The sequence below is a fragment of the Corythoichthys intestinalis genome, chromosome 17 (assembly GCF_030265065.1).
Source record: "Corythoichthys intestinalis isolate RoL2023-P3 chromosome 17, ASM3026506v1, whole genome shotgun sequence".
In the NCBI taxonomy this organism is placed as follows: domain Eukaryota; kingdom Metazoa; phylum Chordata; class Actinopteri; order Syngnathiformes; family Syngnathidae; genus Corythoichthys; species Corythoichthys intestinalis.
The window spans coordinates 5079628-5102606 of record NC_080411.1 but is presented as its reverse complement, the minus strand read 5'-3'; the positions used below and the strand labels follow the sequence as shown (position 1 = coordinate 5102606).

At 38.2% G+C, this 22979-nt stretch overlaps 1 protein-coding gene across 2 annotated transcripts in view; it reads right to left on the bottom strand.

Moving 5' to 3' along the window:
* Positions 1-15889, bottom strand: part of rapgef1b (Rap guanine nucleotide exchange factor (GEF) 1b) — a 123147-nt gene extending 107258 nt beyond the window's left edge. Inside the window, exon 1 of one of the 2 annotated variants that reach the window (XM_057818247.1) lies at positions 15834-15889. The gene's annotated coding sequence lies outside the window, so the exon portion shown is untranslated. The remainder of the gene's footprint in view (positions 1-15833) is intronic. The other variant, XM_057818248.1, reaches the window with a different exon arrangement.
* Between the last annotated feature and the right edge of the window lie 7090 nt (positions 15890-22979).

Here is a 22979-nt window from a genome sequence, read left to right as displayed (position 1 = left end):
TCACAGATGACAACGAAATTGCATTCGATGAGTGAGCATCGGGCCACTGCAGACGTTCCGCGCCGCCAACTTACAGAGCAGTTACAAAAGTTACAGTACACACATATATCATACAACATAGCAAGTGGGAGAACTTGCACAATTAGTGGTTGACTAAATATTTCTTTGCCCCACTGTAAGCCAGGGTAATAATCAGTGAAGCCTGCGTTCATTTGCCTCTTCTAAGTCAAAACGGAATGGATGTCTAATGCTGTCAATGGCACTGAAACATGAGTTAACAATGCAGTGATCTGAAAATACTCTAAAAGGAAGTGAGTCTAAATCTACAGGAAGTGAGAGCAAAGCATCCCCACGCAATTTCTCCGGAAATAGCATTTTCTATTCGATGTAATTTCCGTATTCATTTACATATATTTCCCTAATTTCCGTATTTGGCCCACTTCTCAATACAGGCCTTACTGATGACAGGAGGCCGCACCCACGTTTGCTGGAGAGGAATCCCTTCCCTGAGGCCACGTAATGTGGCAGGCACTCAGGCAATACAATGGAGTGCTCAACCTAACAGCAGACTTGTCCGGGCAGAACTGAGCTGCTTGACGCTCACTTGCTTTTGAGGCTTTTTCTCCACAGCGGCCTCATTTTAGAAACAACTTTTAGTTTGATTCACAAACACCTATATTCGGCTACAAGCTGAGCCCGAGACATTTATGAATTAAGTGGCCGCTTAGGGCCGCTTCGCCATCTGAGGGCTCCCAAGAGCGCCGAGAAATTGTTATAAAATACCTTTAAAAGTAGATTTTAATCATACAAATTATTATTCAAATTTGCATATTAAAGCAATTTTACAGTGCTGGCCAAAAGTATTGGCAGCCATGCAATTCTGTCAGATAATGCTCAACTTCTCGCAGAAAATGATTGCAATTACAAATGCATCATTAATGTATTTTGCTTGCTATGGAAAAAACTAGGGCTGTCAAATGGTTAAAAATTTTAATCGGGTTAATTACAGCTTAAAAATTAATTAATCGTAATTAATCGCAATGAATCGCAATTCAAACCATCCATAAAATATGCTATATTTTTCTGTAAATTATATATATATTCTGTCAAATAAATTGTTGGAATGGAAAGATAAGACACAAGATGGATATATACATTCAACATACTGTACATAAGGACTGTATTTGTTTATTATAACAATAAATCAACATGATGACATTAACATTATTAACATTCTGTTAAAGCGATCCATGGATAGAAAGACTTGTAGTTCTTAAAAGATAAATGTTAGTACAAGTTATAGAAATTTTATATTAAAACCCCTCTTAATGTTTTCGTTTTAATAACATTTGTAAAATTTTCAGTCAAAAATAAACTAGTAGCCTGCCATTGTTGATGTCAATAATTACTTACACAATGCTCATGGGTGCTGAAGCTTATAAAATTAGTCGCACCCAAGCGCCAGCAGAGGGCAGCAAAACTCCATAAAACCCAATTAACAAGTGGGCATTTCACTCGACTGACATTTAAATCTGTCTGAGCGGGACATGTGCGTTAATTGCATCAAATATTTTAACGTGATTAATTTTAAAAATTAATTACCGCCCGTTAACGCGATAATTTTGACAGCCCTAGAAAAAACATACAAAAGAATGGAAAAAAATAATAAATCATTATCATTTTACACAAAACTCCAAAAATGGGCCAAACTAAAGTATTGGCACCCTTTGAATGAACTACCTGAAAATATATAATTATAAGGGGATAATAAGACAGTTGTCATACAGTTAATTTACAATTTCACTATTGAGGTCAAAAGCCAAAAAATAAATTCAACTAGGGACAATCTGGAGTAGTGCTATCGCACTTCATATTTATTACATATTATAAATGTATGTAGTGAGAGTGCTATCGCTAAACCATATGAACATTAAAAGCCCTAGCTCCATTGACAAATGATATAAAATACATTAGACTTGACAGTGGATGTTAGCAAGAACAAAAGATTTTGAATTGAAAATTTCGTAACTCACCTTCCCGATCACAAGATTCCTGCCGAATTTTCGTGTACGAGGACCTGTTTCACCCAACCAGCAACGTAGCATTTATAAGCCTCCAAGCTCTTAAAATGTTTCAAACTTTCGTGAGATTAGGCTGATTTTGTGTGGACAAGATAGTTGTAAATATCAGGGTCAGGCGAAGACGGCGAAGACAGCGGGTCGAAAAACATCGATTTAGGCATCAAATATGGATCTGGCGAATGGGTAAACTGAAGCTTTTCCACATAACGCCTTTTATGCAACGCATCCAATGAGTTTACGGCGTCAGATAACACCGGGGCTTCCATGAATTGCTGTATAACTTGCACGACTAATTGAAAACAATGAGAATAGGTCTAAAAAATACGGACAATATGGCGGCCGGATACAGCGACACGTCATTTTGTGACGTAGGTGAGTAGGGTCTATAGAAAGTACAGTAATTCACTTAATAATGGTAGCGTTAATTCTATCCTTACAACCTTAGAAGACAATTTAAATGACCTATATAATTGAAGTCATTATATAATGCAAACAATGTTGCATAAAAGTTGGTGGGGACAATTTAAGCATCCTGAAAAGTTGGTAGTGACATGTCGCTACCGTCCCTATGCAAACCTACGCCCTTGCATAGAACACGTGGGAGAGATCTGAAAATGGCAGTTTGGAAAAGGCACCCTTCAAATCTCAGAGACCTGGAGCAGTTGGCCGAAAAAGCATTCATTGCAGGGGTGCCAATTCACTGTAATACTTTCCAGAAGTGGACAGCACAGTGCTCGAGTGGTGCGCACGTCTGCCTCACATATCTATCTTTGATAGTTTCCCAGTGATGTCTGCTGTATTGCAAATCAACTTGTCTTTCGTCACCACGTGAGAAATTAAGAACTTACCCATGCAGTGCAAAGAAAAGAAAAAGAAAGAAGCTATGTGTAAGCTGCTCTTGGAGACTCATATATGGCTAAGGTAGGTGCCTGTTTTGGTTATAGGTCGGTAGCAACTTTGGTTTTGTAAATATTTGAAAATTGGCCACCTACGAATCGGCCCTGTTTCCCGTGTCATGTCAATAGGTTAGGAAGTCTATGCCTCAGGTATGAGAAGAAGTAGGTGTTTCAACAACCACAATTCATTGCAGTACAACAAAAATGTCTGTAATAAGACGTCTGTGCGCGCCACCGTGATTAGCAGATGACTAAAATTTTCACAGCGTTTCTGTCTTCGCCTCCTCATTTTACACACACAGTACGTTTGGTCGTGAGCCAATGTGGCTTTTCTGCCACCTATCGGCCATAAACACCCATCGGCCCCACAATTAGGTCCAACTGTTTAACGTTTAAAACTTTACAGTGTTCAAGCGCTATTTTCATTGAACACTTTACAGGGCACTCATTCAATCATTGGCTGCCATTGACGGCGCCAGACGTCCAACTCATTATGACTCCGCTCATTCATCCAGCCCTGCCAATGGCACTGAAACGAGCATTCACAACCACATCTTGAATCCTTGGTTCTCACTCAGTCGTTGGTGTTGCTTTTGAAAGATTTGGTTTGAAAAAATGACTTCTACTCTCCTGTTGGTGTTTTTGTCTAAGCAAAGCACATGACCGTCTCTAAGGTGCTAGTCACATAATCTGTTCGATAAATATATTTGACCATAGGCGGAGTTTGACATTTGGGCCAGGGGGAGCACAACATGTTGATGACCCCAAAATGCAGCGTCAGCAATAAAATTAACTTACAAGAATATGTATCATAATAAGTTGGAAATGAGTGTTTTTTTTTTTTTTGTTCCCCATCATTCTTGAGGGGAATTCTAAATCAGGCTGCTTAGGACAGCTATGCTTTTCGCCAAGATCGGCATCCCATTGAATATGGTACGCCCGTCAGTGTCGTGCCAATGTAGTTACCCCAGTCAAAAATTGTATCCCCTGGGCGGAGCCATACGGAGGTAGATTTGTGTCTTCATTTTTCGATCAAAAAAATGTTTGAATGCAAAAATAAATGTGAAACTCTAAAAAATTCATTTGAAAGCTTTTCTTGTTTTATGTTTTTTTTTGATTGAAGTCTTTTTTTTTTTTTTTTTGATTGAAGCAACTTTTTGGATTGAAGTAATGTTTTGCATTTGGGCCATATTTTGCTAGGACATTTGAGTTTTTATTATTCAATCAAAAAATAAGTTGCTTCAAACAAAAACTAGGCCTGCAAGCAGGACTGAACGGGCCCTCGCAATCTAGCGCAACTCGGACGTCACGCAACTCGGACTGTGTGCAGGTCAGGGTGGTGGCAGATCCTCCTCTCTAATCATCTCATTAGAACCTAACATGCTCGAAAGTCGCCTATTTACATTCCCACACCCAAGAGATAAAAACCCCTATTGGAGAGAGTACTACAAAAAAGGAGCCACTACTGAGCTGTGCAGCCAAACCCTTATTCAAAACCTAAATTAATCTTCTAACTGGGCCAATTCGACCAAGTGTGCCAACTATTGTGGCTCTATAAGCTCCCTGAGTCTCTGAAAAAAAATATTTCCTTTAAATGGCGAACAAAGGGTCGTCACGGCAACAGACAGAGACACGTGGACATGGGCCGTAAAAAAGTATTTTAATAGGTCTTGAAACTACAATGACCAACATGAAAAGAACTGGACATGTTTTGGAAAAACGAGTGACTTTATATCGCCACTAGTTGGCGCTGTAGGGTTGATGCAAATGACCCCTACAAGGCCCTTCAGGGTATGACTCTCAACAAGCACGGGAAGTTTGGCGCAGATATCTTGTATATCTGCCGAGTTATGACTGTTCAAAGTTTTTGGAGAGAAATATTGTTGACAGTCATTTTCACTTTCCTGTTTGGACCCCTCCGCTTCAACGAAACTTCAATATTTTTCATCAGGCACCTGAAGACAGGTCTTAAGGTTTCCCTTATGCAGGTTTGAGGTAGATTGATTTTTTCCCTTTAGAGGAGGAGTGTGTCCCGTAAAAAAGGGCATTTCCTGTTCCCACTAGGAGGCGCCAGGCACAAATGGTAAATTTTCAATCCAGTCCTGCTCAGGCTGGTATACCTCACACACATGCCAGATTTAAAATAGATTGAACGTTGTATGAGGGAGTTATCAGTCATTTTCCGAATTCGGTGTTTTGGCGAAAAAATGGAAGAATTTGGCGCCCCGCCCAGGTCAGGCCCGTGAATGAAAACACACCATTTTTATAACTTAAGATTTCATATGCCTCATGAACAGTCTCACCAATTTTGAGAATGATCAAACTAATTCCCTAGGTGCCAAGGTGTAAAATGTGCACACTGTAAATCGATAAAAAGTTCACATTCAATCCAAAATACCCGATTTCCTGTAGGATTTGGAATGTGTGTGCAAGAGACTTTTTGGAGCAGTTTTGCACAAAGTTTTGACTCTCCAAATTTCATCACTCTATGTTAGAAAAACCTAAATGGAGAGGCCTTTTTGAAAATTTCAAGGGGGCGCCACTGAGCCATTTTGTTAAATTGTTTCGTAACGTTGCAAGATTATCGAACGTTATCCAAAGCCGCATGTATGTGCAAATTTTGGTGAGTTTTTATGCATATTCAAGCCTCCAAATGTAAACTCTTACTGTGAACCCATGAAAATTTCACATTCGACCCAAAATACCCGATTTCCTGTTGGATTTGGAATATGGGTGCAAGAGACTTTTTGGAGCAGTTTTGCATAAGGTATCTACTCCCCAAATTTCCTTGCTCTATGTTGAAAAAACCCAATAGGAAAGGCCTTTTTTAAAACTTCTTTCTGTCGCCACTAGTTGGCACTGTAGAGTTGATGCAAATGACCCCTACAAGAACCTTCAGGGTATGACTCTCAACAAACACGGAAAGTTTGGCGCAGATATGTTGCATATCTGCCGAGTTATGACTGTTCAAAAGTTTTGGCGAGACAAATTGTTGACGGTCATTTTCACTTCCAGTTTGGACCTCTCCGCTTCAACGAAACCTCAATATTTTTCATCAGGGACCTGAACACATGTCTTGAGGCTCCCCTGAAACAGGTTTGAGGTCAATAGATTTTTTTCCCTTGGAGGAGGAGCCTGTCTCGTAAAGAAGGCCATTTCCTGTTCCCACTAGGGGGCGCCAGGCCTAATGGGTAATATTTCAATGCAGTCGTGTTCAGGCTGGGATATCTCATATACATGCTAGAAATGAAAAAGATTGAACGTTGTATCACGGAGTTTTTAATCATTTTCTGAATTTGGTATTTTGCCCAAAAATGGCCGACTTTGGGACCACGCCCAGGTCAGACCCTTGAGTGAAAACTCACCATTTTGAAAACTTAAGATCTCATATGTCTCCTGAATAGTCTGACCAATTTTGAAGACGATCCAACTATTTTCTTCAGCGACAAGGTCTCAAATGTAAATCGATAAAATTTCACATTTGATCCAAAATTTCTGGCTTCCAGTTGGGTTTGGAATATGGGTGCAAGAGACTTTTTGGAGCAGTTTTGCACAATGTATCGACTCGCCAAATTTCATCGTTCTACGTTGAAAAAACCTAATAGGAAAGGCCTTTTTGAAAATTTCAAGGGGGCGCCACTGAGCCATTTTGTTAAATTTTTTTGTAGATTATCAAAATTTACGCAAAGTTGCATGTATGTGCAAATTTTGGTGAGTTTTCGTGCATGTTCAGGCCTCCAAATGTAAACTCAAACTGTGAACCGATAAAAATTTCACATTTGATCCAAAATATCCGATTTCCTGTTGGATTTGGAATATGGGTGCAAGAGGCTTTTTTGAACAGTTAGGCATAAGGTATCTACTCCCCAAATGTCATTGCTCTATGTTGAAAACCTGAGAGGAGAGGCCTTTTTGAAAATTTTAAGGGTCAAGGGGGCGCCACTGAGCCATTTTTTGACATTTTTTCAAAACGACACAAGATTATCGAAATTTACGCAAAGCCGCACGTTTGTGCAAATTTTGGTGACTTTTCGTGCATGTTCAGGCCTCCAAATTGGCCATTTTCATTTGCCCTGAAAAAAGAATAATAATAATAATAATAATAACTAGGCCTGCAAGCAGGACTGAACGGGCCCTCGCAATCTAGCGCAACTCGGACGTCACGCAACTCGGACTGTGTGCAGGTCAGGGTGTTGGCAGATGCTCCTCTCTAATCATCTCATTAGAACATAACATGCTCGAAAGTCGCCTATTTACATTCCCACACCCAAGAGATAAAAACCCCTATTGGAGAGAGTACTACAAAAAAGGAGCCACTACTGAGCTGTGCAGCCAAGCCCTTATTCAAAACCAAAATTAATCTTCTAACTGGGCCAATTCGACGAAGTGTGCCAAATATTGTGGCTATATAAGCTGCCTGAGTCTTTGAAAAAAAATATTTCCTTTAAATGGCGAATAAAGGGTCGTCACGGCAACAGACAGAGACACGTGGACATGGGCTGTAAATAAGTATTACAATAGGTCTTCAAATTACAATGACCAACCTGAAAAGAACTGGACATGTATTGGAAAAACGAGTGACTTTCTATTGCCACTAGTTGGCGCTGTAGGGTTGATGCAAATGATCTCTACAAGGCCCTTCAGGGTATGACTCTCAACAAGCACGGGAAGTTTGGCGCAGATATGTTGTATATCTGCCGAGTTATGACTGTTCAAAGTTTTTGGAGAGAAAAATTGTTGACAGTCATTTTCACTTTCCTGTTTGGACCCCTCCGCTTCAACGAAACTTCAATATTTTTCATCAGGCACCTGAAGACAGGTCTTAAGCCTTCCCTTATGCAGGTTTGAGGTCAACAGATTTTTTTTCCTTGGAGGAGGAACCTGTCTCGTAAAAAAAGGCATTTCCTGTTCTCACTAGGGGGCGCTAGGCCTAATGGGTAATATTTCAATGCACTCGTGTTAAGGGTGGGATGTCGCACATACATGCCAGATATGAAAAAGATGGAACGTTGTGTGAAGGAACTATTAGTCATTTACTGAATTTGTCATTTTGCCGAAAAAATGGCCGACTTTGGCACCCCGCCCAGGTCAGGCCCGTGAATGAAAACACACCATTTTGATAACTTAAGATTTCATATGCCTCATGAACAGTCTCGCCAATTTTGAGAATGATCAAACTAATTCCCTAGGTGCCAAGGTGTAAAATGTGCACACTGTAAATCGATAAAAATTTCACATTCAATCCAAAATACCCGATTTCCTGTTGGGTTTGGAATATGCATGCAAGAGACTTTTTGGAGCAGTTTTGTACAAGGTATCGACTCTCCGAATTTCATCCCTCTACGTTGAAAAAACCTAAATGGAGAGGCCTTTTTGAAAATTTCAAGGGGGCGCCACTGAGCCATTTTGTTACATGTTTTCGTAACGTTGCAAGATTATTGAACGTTATGCAAAGCCACATGTATGTCCAAATTTTTGTGAGTTTTCGTGCATGTTCAAGCCTCCAAATGTAAACTCCTACTGTGAACCGATAAAAATTTCACATTCGATCCAAAATACCCGATTTCCTGTTGGATTTGGAATACGGGTGCAAGAGACTTTTTGGAGCAGTTTTGCACAAGGTATCGACTCCCCAAATTTCATCACTCTCTGTTAAAAAAACCTAATAGGAAACGCCTTTTTGAAAAATTCAAGGGGGCGCCACTGAGCCATTTTGCTACATGTTTTCGTAACATTGCAAGATTATCGAACGTTATCTAAAGCCGCATGTATGTGCAAATTTGTACAAGTTTTTGTGCATATTCAAGCCGCCAAATGTAAACTCCTACTGTGAACCCATGAAAATTTCACATTCGATCCAAAATACCCGATTTCCTGTTGGATTTGGAATATGGGTGCAAGAGACTTTTTGGATCAGTTTTGCATAAGGTATCTACTCCCCAAATTTCCTTGCTCTATGTTGAAAAAACCCAATAGGAAAGGCCTTTTTTAAAACTTCTTTCTGTCGCCACTAGTTGGCACTGTAGAGTTGATGCAAATGACCCCTACAAGAACCTTCAGGGTATGACTCTCAACAAACACGGGAAGTTTGGCGCAGATATGTTGTATATCTGCCGAGTTATGACTGTTCAAAGTTTTTTGCGTGACAAATTGTTGACGTTCATTTTCACTTTCCTGTTTGGACCCCTCCGCCTCAACGAAACCTCAATATTTTTCATCAGGCACCTGAACACAGGTCTTAAGGCTCCCCTGATGCAGGTTTGAGGTCAACAGATTTTTTTCCCTTGGAGGAGGAACCTGTCTCGTAAAAAAAGGCATTTCCTGTTCTCACTAGGGGGCGCTAGACCTAATGGGTAATATTTCAATGCACTCGTGTTAAGGGTGGGATACCACACATACATGCCAAATATGAAAAAGATTGAACGTTGTGTCAAGGAACTATAAGTCATTTACTGAATTTGTCATTTTGCCGAAAAAATGGTCGACTTTGGCACCACGCCCAGGTCAGACCCGTGAATGAAAACGCACCATTTTCAAAACTTAAGATTTCATATGTCTCCTGAACAGTCTCACCAATTTTGAAGATGATCCAACTAACTCCCTCGGCGAAAAGGTCTCAAATGTGCACCCTGTAAATCGATAAAAATTTCATATTTGATCCAAAATAACCGATTTCCTGTTGGGTTTGGAATATGCGTGTAAATGCTTTTTTGGAGCGGTTTTGGACAAGGTATAGACCCCCCAAATTTCATTGCTCTACGCTGACAGACCCTAATGTTATAGGCCAATTTTAAAATTTCAAGGGGGCGCCACTGAGCCATTTTGTTATATTTTTTTGCAACGTTGCAAAATTATCGAAATTTACAATTTTCCGGACGTATGTGCAAATTTTGGTGACTTTTCGTGCATGTTCAGGCCTCCAAATTGGCCGTTTTCATTTGCCCTGAAAAAAAAAAAAAAAATAAAAAATAAAAAAAAAAATAATCCTTTGCAAAACAATAGGGCCTTCGCACGCTTAGTGCTCGGGCCCTAATAATAATAATAATAATAATAATAATAATAATAATCCTTTGCAAAACAATAGGGCCTTCGCACGCTTAGTGCTCGGGCCCTAAATATATTTTCAAATGAAAAATAACTTCAATAAAAAAAAAAAAAAGACAAATTTCAATCATAGAAAAAACGTTTTTGAATGCGAAAAATATTTGAGACTCAAATATTTGAATTTGAATACTTTTTAATTAAAAAATGTTCTTTCGTTTTAGCAATCATTTTTGTGTTTGGGCCATATTTGTGTCGAAATCATTCAATCTCCCAAAAAGTTGCTTCAATCAAAAAAATTATTTTCAAACAAAGAAAATAATCATTTGAAAAATAAAATTGCCCTCCGCTATTTTTTTTTTTTTTTTTAATTATGCAAAACAAATGACCGTCTAAGGTGCTAGTCATGTGATCTGTTCGAAAAATAATTTTGACCCATGATACAAATATCTTTTTTTGTTCATTTCATTCATTTTTGTTGTTTGCTTTATTGCTTTACAACTTTTATATATATAAGAAAGTCAGTTAGATGCACTGACACTTTTCGGCCACCGGGGGCCTACCCCTCCAAACTCCGCTTATGTATTTGACCCATTATAATTTTTTGTTTTGTTTTGTTCATTTCACTCATTTTTGTTGTTTTATTGCCTCACAGCTTTTAAATGCCCAAATGCCCAATTTCAAAATGCCCCCATAATCAACAGGAAGTGACCCAATATGAACAGAAAATGCCACAAAATCAACTGGTAGTGACACTAAAATGGTTCAAAATCAACGGGAAATGACCAGATATACCAACCCTAACTGCAAAGCTGCATCATATCTGCAGAAATGGCATTTTTTTGCAGTTAATATGATCATTTCTACTAACATTTAACACATTTATAAGTTATTCATTTTTAAAATATTTAAAGATAACGATAACATTACAATTGAAACCAAATGTTAATATTGGTGCCATAAGCGGATTTTAAGGGGGGGCAGCCCCCCCCGGTGGCTGTAAAGTGTCATTGCATGTAATTGACTTTCCTATGTATATCTAAAAGTTGTAAAGCAATAAAACTGCAACAAAAATGAATGAAACGAACAAAAAAAAAAAATATTTATGTAATGGGTCAAAATTATTTTTCGAGCACCTTAGACGGTTATTTGCTTTCCATATAATAATAATAATAATAATATTAATAAAAAAAAAAAAAAAAAATATATATATATATATATATATATATATATATATATATATATATATTTTTTTTTTTTTTAAATTGAAGCAACTTTTTGGGGGGATTGAATGATTTAGATACAAATGTCCTAATCATAATATGGGCCAAACACAAAAAAGATTGCTTCAATCAAAGAAAACTTTTTCCATGAAAAACTAAGTGTTCAAATGCAAAAATTTCAATATCAAATATTTTGTCGCATTCAAAAACTTTTTCTATGATTGGAATTTTTCTGTTTTTGATTGAAGTGATTTTCTTTTTGAAAATCTATATTTTTTTGAAGCAACTTATTTTTCAGATTGAATAATAAAGACAAAAATGTCCTAGCCAAAACATGGCCCAAACACAAATCAACATTACTTCAAAAAAGTTGCTTCAATCAAAAAAACAAACAATAAAAAATAAAATCAAAGAAAAATAGCTTTCACATGCACTTTTAAAAAAAAGTTTTTTTTAAATTTCAAATTTGTTTTTGAATTAAAACACATTTTTTTTATTGAAGCGACATTTTTTGGGTTGAAAATATATATTTTGACTGAAGCAACTTCTTTTTAAAAAATTGAAGCAACTTTTTTTGATTGAATAATAATGACACAAATCTACCTCCATAATTGTCAACTTATTATAATATTCTTCAAAGTTAATTTCATTGCTGACACTGCGTTTCGGGGTCATCAACATGTTGTGCCCCCCCGCCCCAAAAGTCAAACTCCGCCTATGATTGGTGCCTACGTCACCCAAAATATCATGCCACATATGTGGACGCCAAGTATTATTCTGTTATCATTGTTATTTTTATTACCAAAAATAGTCACTTGCCCTAACAAGGGTAAACATGTTTTTTTCTACCATTACCAGTATCAAAAAATTCTACCAGTCCAAAAGCGTCCACATTGACTCATACTGTGGCCAGTGATTCTTACCATCATAGGTTTGGCCACAAGGTGGTGGAAGCGTACTAATTATGTTTTTTGCAGAAGCTACTGTATATTTTGTTGTTTGGCTCCAGGTAGTCTTAATGTGACGTGAAATAGGGTAGGGTCGTACAAATTAGGGGCGCTGTAAATGTTGGCCTCGCTATTTGTTCTTATGATGGTGAAAAGTAGTTTCCCAGTGGAGTTCACACATAAACCACAATCATGTTTGTTTTAACCTCAAAGCCAATGAGGTAAAGACTACAATTTTTGATTTTAAAAAAATGTTTGATATCTTCATTAGGACTGCCACAAAAGAAGGGTTTGATAGTCATAAATCCCCAATTATTTTTGCCATTTGGTGACTAATCGCCTCTTTGATAGAAAAAACGCTTTCACCGGTTGGGGATTCTGCCTTTCCCTGTGCTTGGTGGGCCGTTACGGGTCCCAGGGTGTGCCGGTGGGCGTGGGTGGTGGTGGCACGTCCTCTTATCTCATCCCTGAAGGCCAGTTGATGGGGGCACGGATGGCCTCGGGGATCACCCTGGATCCAGGAGGGATGACGGCGGCCCCTTCGCTGGGCTGCGGGAGGAGGGATGGGCTGCGCTGGCTCACCCCGATTGCCTGGGGAAAGGCTGTGGCCCTGGGGCGGCACCCGCGTGGCATTTCCACTCGTCTGCAGGACTATATCTGAACGAATTCACACATGACTAGGTGCATTTAAACAAACTCAAGTAGAAAAACTCACTGTCAGGATTAGCGATCAGACAGCATGGAATAGGATGTCAATAAAACTCACACTCACAAGGGATTCACACAAATACTGGGTTCTTCGCCACATGGCTTACAAAATGTATAAAAAATTAAAATACAATTAGTAAATCATATAAATACATATTTTAATTATTTTTTTCTTTTTAAACTATAAATCAATAAAAACAAATACACACCCCCACACACAAATATATAGAATGATTATGGATTTGTTTCTCAAATGAAAAATATTTTTACTGCTTTTATAATACTACTGCTACCATAACACCAATAAGTATTTTCAAAAGACAAAGACTAAAACGAAATTAAAAGGGCTGCCAAAAACCACACTGACTGGTGGGAGCAGGACTGGAGAAAATTCTGGCACATCCATTCATTGATTTGATGAATGCATTTACTCAGGGAGACTAAGGGACAATAATCATGTAGGGACACAGAAATGTAGAGTTGTGTGTCATCTGCATAGATGTGATAGGAGATGTCATACTGTTCCATAATCTGAGATAGGGGAAGCATAGAGAAGATATATAATAGTGGTCCAAGAATTGACCCTTGAGGGACTCCACACGTGAATTTGGTTCTTTCTGACTGATGGTTTCCAATTGACACAAAGAAATCCCTTTCATGTAAATAAGATGTGAACCACTGAAGAACAGTGTCAGTAAGCCCTACCCACTGTTCCAATCTGCTGAGTAGTATGTTGTGATCAACCGTGTCGAATGCGACGCTGAGATCCAATTGTAGCATAAAAGATGATTTACCTGCATTGGTATTCCGACAAATATCATTTAGGCCTTTGATAAGCATGGTCTCAGTGCTGTGTTGTGGCCTGATTAGGTCTGAATGGTATTGTCTCACTAAATAGCTATAAAAAAGTACTTTTTAAAAATTAACTCATTCACTCCCAGCCATTTTCACCGGAGCAACACCTTTCGCTCCCGGCTGTTTTACTGGATTTTGACTGATTTTGCAAGGCCCACAGAAAATTCTGTTCTATTGCTAGATAAACATGGAACCAACCAGAAGAAAGATTAGACTCTCTTCTTTCAGCAGGAAAAAAAGTAAGTTCATATCTTTTTCCATTCTTTATATATCAGCATTACAAAAATAGCTTAGTTTGAACAATTTTCCAATTTCTGATGAAAAAAAACAGAGAAATTGAGCTTTTTGTAAAACCATACATTTCAAACATAACTTTGACTTTAACACAGCTATTTTTTTGCTTTTGTGACATCCCAAACATCTGAATAATGTTTTCCTTCTACAAAATAACATACACAACAAGACAAAAAGAGCTTTTGATAGCAAAGTAACAATTTATTTACACATAATTAAACTATTAAACTGAGAGATGACGCTGTTGTGGCCGCGGCTGTATCGGCAGGCGGGGTAAATTTTTCCCTGATCGCTGCCTATCTGTCTCATCAAAATAGATTTTTTTGAATCTTTCTTTTGTAGTGACCACTACCTCATAACAGAATTCACCTAGGGAACTTGTGTCGGGCATTTTTCTCACGCTTCTTACTTCTTCCAACTTCCGTTTCCTGCCTATTTCTCTTCATTCATTTCCTTTCACGGTTAGATATTTATCTGGTCTTTGCCTTTTTGGCAAAGCCAGATAATGTTATTCTGCGACTTTATTATTTATTTATTTATTAATCAACTTATTCTCTGCGTTTTTTCGGCGCGCCGCACAGCCCATACCGCTGCACCGATCGGCACCGTTCAGGTATTGTCAAACGGCCCCGAAAAATTTTCCGTTTTCACGTAAACGCCGATTTTCCGATTTTAAATTTTTTTTCAAAACGCTACTTGTCCTACAATTTTTGACCAAATCACATAATTTGGACATAAAAAATTCTGGGACGGTGAGGGGCATAAAGATTTTATACAGAATTTGGAAAAAAATTACGGTTCTCCGGGAATTTGCCAAAAACTTTCCCATTCATTTTTAATGGGAAATGTCCCATTCACTTTCATTTCCAATAGAATCTACATTGCATTGTTGCCATTGACGGCCATGTATGTCAAATCTATTGATGCTAATGGACTTGAATTCTATCAATGCCTATGTAACTGAATGCCATTGACGGCCATGGACGTCCAAAATGTTTCCCATTCATTTTCAATGGGAAAAACAAAAAATTCCCCAAATCAACAGGAAATGACCAGATATCAATAGGACGTGTCCCCCAAACTTCCCCGATTCCATATAGGACGTGTCCCCCAAACTTCCCCGATTCCATTGACGCTTTTGAAGGATGCTGCCATTGACGGCCATAGACGTCCAAATTTCCCATTCATTTCTAATGGCATTTACTTTGTTTAATGCCATTGACGGACATGTTTGTCCATTCTATTGATAGCCCTGGGCGGGGGTAAGATCTATATCGCCACACGGCAAAGACCAGAAGTAATTTCTCCAGAAATTGCAGTTTCTAGTAGTTCTTACCAAATGCGCTACTGCCCTCCAGTGGCCAGTTTTATTGCTTTAAAATGGATTTTGAGCGTTGTGCTTTGGAGCGAACTTGCATCAGAACCTAGAGATGTCTCTTGTAAAAACACAAAACAAAACGTAAAAGACGTATAAATACGTTTTTGGGACACTGAAACAAAAATAGAACGTATTTATACGTTTTTAGGAGTAAATGAGTTTAATATTTGTATTTTCTAATTCCTCCCCACAGTAACTTATTTAAATTATCACTTTGTTTTGAGCCGTATCAAATGAATTTGAATGGTTTACAACTTTTCATTAATCATGCGTGAATCGAGGTATGAAACAAATCCTTTTTTGAGTGAAAGACTCACAGCCCTAATGGCTGTCAATGGCATTGAATAAGTTGACCTTGCACGGCGGTCATGCTTTCGTGTAGCGGAGAGACTAGAACTAGATACACTTACCTGAAATAAAACACTCAAGCGTCCTCTTTTTCGATGTAAAAAAAGAGATGAATGGCTCTCACTGTGTGCGTGAGTAAAGATGGAGAGCTGTTGGATGAAGAGGACAAGATGTCTGGGTCATAACCTGTTCAATACTGCATGAGAATGGAACACTCCTTCACTGCCAACAGCTAACGCGCCGCGTGTTGACAAGGTCGCGCCGAAGATGCACCCAAAAACAAAGCCGAACAGAATGTTGGCGACACCACCGACGGGAACATACGCGTTCGGTTTAGCGGGAATTATTTATGTGTGCTGAGGCGGCCATTGTAGACCTGCTTTTCAGAACTGACATTTAACAGAAGGAGGGCAAAGGGCGGAAAACCACTCCCGCTTTCTTGCACCTCAGCCTCCATTAGGGATCTCGGGGGGAGAATGGCTGAGTCTCCGAGGCGGCCTTTTGCTAGCTCAAGGTGTAAATGCACAAAGGCGTACACAGTGAAGCCTAGAAATTTTTTTTAAATGCCAATTAAATCCACAATTGAGCTGCACTCGCCAAAATGATTTGGATTAACTCATAAATGTTTCCATCATGGTGACATTGCCATTATGGATGTGTTGAGAATCTCTATTAACTAGCATGACTGATCTGTTATCCAACAATACCAAACCAAATAAAAATGAATTAAAAATTTTAAGGAATACATATTCGAATAAATGTTAAATGAATGAAATTTAAAATTTGAACAAAACAAACAAAAAAATTTTGAAAAATATATATAAATAAAATTTAATAAAATTAATGCATATTAAATAAATAAAAACTTAAGTAAAATTTAATTGGGAGTTCATTTAATTAATGATCTTTTTCTTTTTTAACATGTCCTGTTCAAAGAAAAACACAAACTACAACAAGAAATACACTGAACATCTACACTAACTACTAATATGTTGGTGCTATCATCAGCTAGATGTATTTCCGGTTGACACCATGTGGGGGGCCTGTTGACCAGGGAAAGAGGTGGATGGGGGTGGGGGAGTGTATAAGCTAAGTGATTGAAAGGGGTAGAGTGTACACAAATCACCTCTGTGATCTAGAACCTAGTAATCGTGTGAATCCCTTTTGAGTGTAAGCCCGTTGGCGACCGACCCTACGCTGCCTCATCGCCAATCCCGGCACTGGGACCCCCCACCCGAGCGCATCACATTCCATCACATCAAGCCACATGCGAGCCCCACCAGACGCGCGACAGCCACGCAGACGAGCAGAGACGCCACGTGGGCGACAAACCACGGCCGCGGCCCCCACCCAGCTAGCCCGGGGGTGTTCAGTGCAGCCCATCCCTCCTCCCGCAGCCCAGCAAAGGAGCCATCGTCCCCCCCCCTGGGATCCAGGGTGGTCCCCCGAGCCATCCGCGCACCCATCAACCGGCCTTCAGGGATGGCAAGAGCAAGAGGGGAAGGCGCCGTCGGAGGCAGGAGAACGCTGAGGAGTTGCCACGGGGCGACGCAATTCAATTTAATCATCATTTAATTCATGATCTAATCATGTATTAATTTAATTTTGCCATTCCTGGTCCTCGATCGAAAACCTCCCCAGTCTACTTTTTGAAAACCTTGTATACTGACAACTAAAGATGTCCCGATCGATGCCGATCGATCGAGTCCGATCACGTCATTTTCAAAGTATCGGAATTGGCAAAAAAGTATCTGACATGCCTTTTTTTAATATATAGATATTTTTTAATTAAATCATTTTCTAATTGTATTTAACGTTACAGACAAAATGTCTTACATTCATCCAGAGTCTTTAGTTTTGGCTTAAAGTAGGGCTATCAAATTTATCGCGTGAACGGCGGTAATTAATTTTTAAAAAATTAATCACATTAAAATATTTAATGCAATTAACGCATGCGCTGCACGCCCCACTCACGCGTTGTCACGTTCAATCTGTAATGGCGCCGTTTTACCTATATATAGAGCTAACAGGCAACGTAAAATGAGTAGAGAGAATTTTGGCAGTCTTTTGAGCCTCTTTATAATTGGCTAAACCCTTGAAATCCCTCTCTTAACAATTAGAAATGTCGTGGGAAGCAATGTGGGGAAGAACGGTAGTGGTTGATCTTTTCCTGAACACCCTATGTTACTTCCCAACACAGAGAAGATATATCAATTGGTGCTGCTCAAACAGTCATGGTTAAACTTTCCATCATGCATTTGGGCAGAACAGTTAAATGGCTACAGTATCATTTACTGAAAGCTCAACATATACACTAGATGGCAATATTTAGTCACAATATACAAAGTCACATTTATCCTTTAAGAATTACAAGTCTTTCTATCCTTGGATCCCTCTCACAGAAAGAATGTTAATAATGTAAATGCCATCTTGAGGATTTATTGTCATACAGTACTTATGTACTGTATGTTGAATGTATATATTCGTCCGAGTTTTATTCATTTTTTTCTTAATGCATTGCCAAAATGTATATGATCGGGAAAAATTATCGGGAATGATTGGAATTGAATCGGGAGCAAAAAAAAAAAAAGCAATCGGATCGGGATATATCGGGATCGGCAGATACTCAAACTAAAACGATCGGGATCGGATCGGGAGCAAAAAAACATGACAACCAGTCTTGTTGATACGAGTCATAGACTTCATAATATGTTGATGTGACATATTCCCCATTCACTGTGTCACGCCTTCCCGAAGGGGGCCGTCCCACACGTCACATGCAGCGTTCTAACACCGGATTTAGGTCGAAAAAGTACGAAATCTACACTGCATACAAACAGGAAGGATTGTCTCAGGAGTGATTTGGTTGAGGATTCAAGGTAATTATTATATTTTCCGTACCAGGCATGCATTTTGAAACGTTATGAAAAATAAATGCTAACTGCCCGGTGTTTTGCTTTTAACCAAGAATCGAGACTGTTTTACGTCCATATCTATAAAGAATTCAGGGATTTAAGCTTTTGTTCACAAGAATTTTCAACGGAAAAAGCTCGTTGTCTGTGGTATGGCGGCCGCTAATTTGCTTACTGACTAGCATCATAGTTTGCAATATTTACTGTACATAAAATAAATGCTAACTGCACCGTTTTTTTGTTGTTGCTTCTAACCAACTGACTGTTTTACGTCCATATCTATCAAGAATACAGGGATTTAAGCATTTATTCACAAGAATTTTCAACGGAAAAAGCTCTTTGTCTACTCATGGCGGGGGCTAAATTGCTTCCTGACTCGCATCATAGTTCGCAATATTTACGTAAAATAAATGCTACCTGCACATTTTTTTTTTTTTTGCTTTTAACCAAGAATCAAGACTGTTTTACATCCATATATATCAAGAATGCAGGGATTTAAGCATTTGTTCACAAGGAATTTCAACGGAAAAAGCTCTTTGTCTGTGACATGGCGGCCGCTAATTTGCTTACTTACTAGCATCATAGTTCGCAATATTTACGTGAAATAATAGTATATATAGTATAGTATAAATAGTATAGTATAGATATAATATAATATAGTATAAATAGGGTTTTTTTTGCTTCTAACCAAGAATCCTTTTGTTTACTCATGGCGGGGGCTAATTTTCGTAACTGACTAGCCTCATGGTTCGCAATATTTGTACAAAATAAATGCTACCTGCACGTTTTTTTTTTGTGCTTTTATCCAAGAATCGAGACTGTTTTATGTCCATATCTATATAGAGTTCGGGGATTTAGGCATTTATTAACAAGAATTTTCACCGGAAAAGCTCTGTTTACATCAGGCGGCTGCCAGCTACATTTACTAACAGGCTAGCATTGTACTTCGACATATTTATGTAAAATGTAGATAATTATAGATGTCTTGCCTATCACTTGCTTGTCAGCATCAATCTCGCTCAGTCAGCTGCATGACTCCTGCCTTGGGCTTTCCTGGTCAGAAGGTGTCCTGTATCTGTTATGCCCTTATCTGCCCGTTGTCTTGGCGCTGAAAATTCCAATGATTCCAAGTCCAACTATTCATAATATGAAATATATTCCGCTTTTTTTTCTTAATCTATCTTATAAATGCTATTTATTTCATATTGAGCGTGTTAGAGAGATGCAAACAGTCAAACAGCAGATAAGGGAAAGGATACTATTCCCTTCAACTGACCATCAAAACCATCAAATTCAGTTCAAAAAAACCTATTTGACTTGACGATGATTTTGCTCAAAACTTTGCACGTCCATCTTACAAATTCAATGAAATATTACTCCAATCCACCCTGACATTTTAAGTATATATGCTGATTTAAGCTTGGATTTACTTACGATTGGATTTAACTATGAGAGATGTACAGCATACCAACAGGAAGGATTGTCTTAGGAGTGATTTGTTCGAGGATTCAAGCTAAATATTATTATTTTTCGTACCATGCATGTGTGATTGAAGCATTTATTCCCAGGAATTTTCTCCTTTGTTTACACATGGAGGCGGCTAATTTTAGTAACTGACTAGCCTCATAGTTGGCAATATTTACGTGAAATAAATACTAACTGCACGTTTTTTTGCATCTATAAAGAATTCAGGGATCTAAGCATTTATTCACAAGAATTTTCGCCAGAAAAGCTCTTTGTTTACATATTGCGGCCGCTAATGTCCTTACTGACTAGAATCATAGTTCGCAATATTTACGTAAAATAAATGCTACCTGCACATTTTTTTGTTTTTAACCAAGATTCGAGACTGTTTTATGTTCATACCTATAAAGAATTCAGGGATTTAAGCAGTTATTCAAAAGAATTTTCAACAGAATAAGCTCTTTGTTAACATATGGCGGCCGCTAATTTTCTTACTGAGTAGCATCATAGTTCACAATATTTACATGAAATAAATGCTAACTGCATTTTTTTTTTTTTTTTGCTTTTAACCAAGAATCGAGACTGTTTTACATCCACATCTATAAAGAATTCAGGGATTTGTGCATTTATTCACAAGAATTTTCAACAGAAAAAGCTCTTTGTTTACATATGGCGGCCGCTAATTTGCTGACTGACTACCATCACAGTTCGCAATATTTAGGTAAAATAAATGCAATGAAATTGTGTAGCATCTCCTTTTACAGTGCAGGACAGGTAAAAATCTCGAAGTGGCTTGCAACAATAAAGTATAAAATCTAATGAATATAAAATATGTATGAGGTAGTCCTATGTTCAGGCAGTGCAAATAATTGAAGTTGCAGCAGTTGACAGTGAAGGCATTGAATATTGCACATTAATATTGCACGTAAATAAGTATTGCACATAGAATATGTGTGAATAGAAGTAACAGAAGCTGACAGTGAGGCATTGAATATTGCACTTAGTACGTATTGCACATAGTATATTGCATGTACTATGTGCAATACGTACTAAGTGCAAGGGTCAATGATGTGAAAGATGTTATAGAATGCATCATGTAATATCGTGTAGAACATGAAAAGTTACTTTGCAGAGTAACTAAGAACTCTTAAAATGATGTAACTGTTATTTTTTTGGGAGAAGTCACTTGTAACTGTACCTAATTACTAGATCGGGTCCGATCACGGGTCCGATCACCTCATTTTCAAAGTCTCGGAATTGGCAAAATAATATCGGACATGCCTTTTTTTAAATATATATATAGTTTTTTAATTAAATCGTTTTCTAATTGTATTTAACGTTACAGACAAAATGTCTTACACTCATCAAGAGTCTTTAGTTTTGGCTTAAACGAGGGCTATCAAATTTATCGTGTTAACGGCGGTAATAACTTTTAAATATTTAACGCAATTAATGCATGCACTGCACTACCCACTCACGCATTGTCACGTTCAATCTATAATGGCACCGTTTAACGTATACATAGAATTAAAAGGCAACGGTAAATGAGTAGAGAGAATTTTGGCAGCCTTTGAAGCTTTTTTTAAATTGGCTAAAGCGTTACAATCCCTCTCTCAACAATTAGAAATATCGTGGGAAGCAATGTGGGGAAGAAAGGTAGAAGTTGATCTTTTTCTTAACACCCTATTTTATTTCCCAACGCAGAGAAGATATATCAATTGGTACCACTACGCACAGTCATGGTTGCACTTCCCATCATGCATTTGGGCAGAAGTTAAATTGCTACAGTATCATTTACTGAAAGCTCAACAAATACACTAGATGGCAATATTTAGTCACAATATACAAAGTCACATTTATCCTTTAAGAATTACAAGTCTTTCTATCCGTGGATCCCTCTCCCAGAAAGAATGTTAATAATGTAAATGCCATCTTGAGGATTTATTGTCATACAGTACTTATGTGCTGTATGTTGAATGTATATATTCGTCCGAGTTTTATTCATTTTTTTCTTAATGCATTGCCAAAATGTATATGATCGGGAAAAATTATCGGGAATGATTGGAATTGAATCGGGAGCACAAAAAAAAAAAAAAAAGCAATCGGATCGGGAAATATCGGGATCGGCAGATACTCAAACTAAAATGATCGGGATCGGATCGGGAGCAACAAAAACATGATCGGAACAACCCTACTAATGACTTTTTTATAGTAAGATTAACAACACCGCTGACAACGACATCCATCAAATTCAGTCCATTTCATCACAGTTTAACTGAGAAAAACAAACAACCTTTGACCTAACGAGGATTTTACTCAAAACTTTTACAACGAATTCTGGAAAAAAATACTCCAATCCACCTTGATATTTTGCACCAAAATCTGGTTAATGAAAACCTTGCATGCTCACATTGTGCTGATCTCCCCAAAATCTTGAAGGCCACTAAAAAGCTTGTATGTCTGTTAGCGTCTAAATTTAGCATATGCTTGTAAGTCTCCCGTTTAATGAAAACTTGAAAATTCACTTTATTATGATTTGGATGAACCATGTAAGACTGTCAACAAGCTTGGAGCAGATGGCTGACAATGAATGTATATTTTCACACAAGTTAGTCTGATTGATGTGCTGTATGAAGCAGCTAATTTAGCCACGGAACTACAACGAATTATGCTGATTCCCACCTAAGCTATCCCGAAGATGAATTTTCACTCCGGTGCAAAAAGGAGGACAACCCGACCCGGCTCATTATTCTGCTACAACCATCCAACAAAAAGAAGATAAAAGAATTGGGGGAAAAAAAGCGGCAGCTATAGCAGTTGTATCAGCAAGCG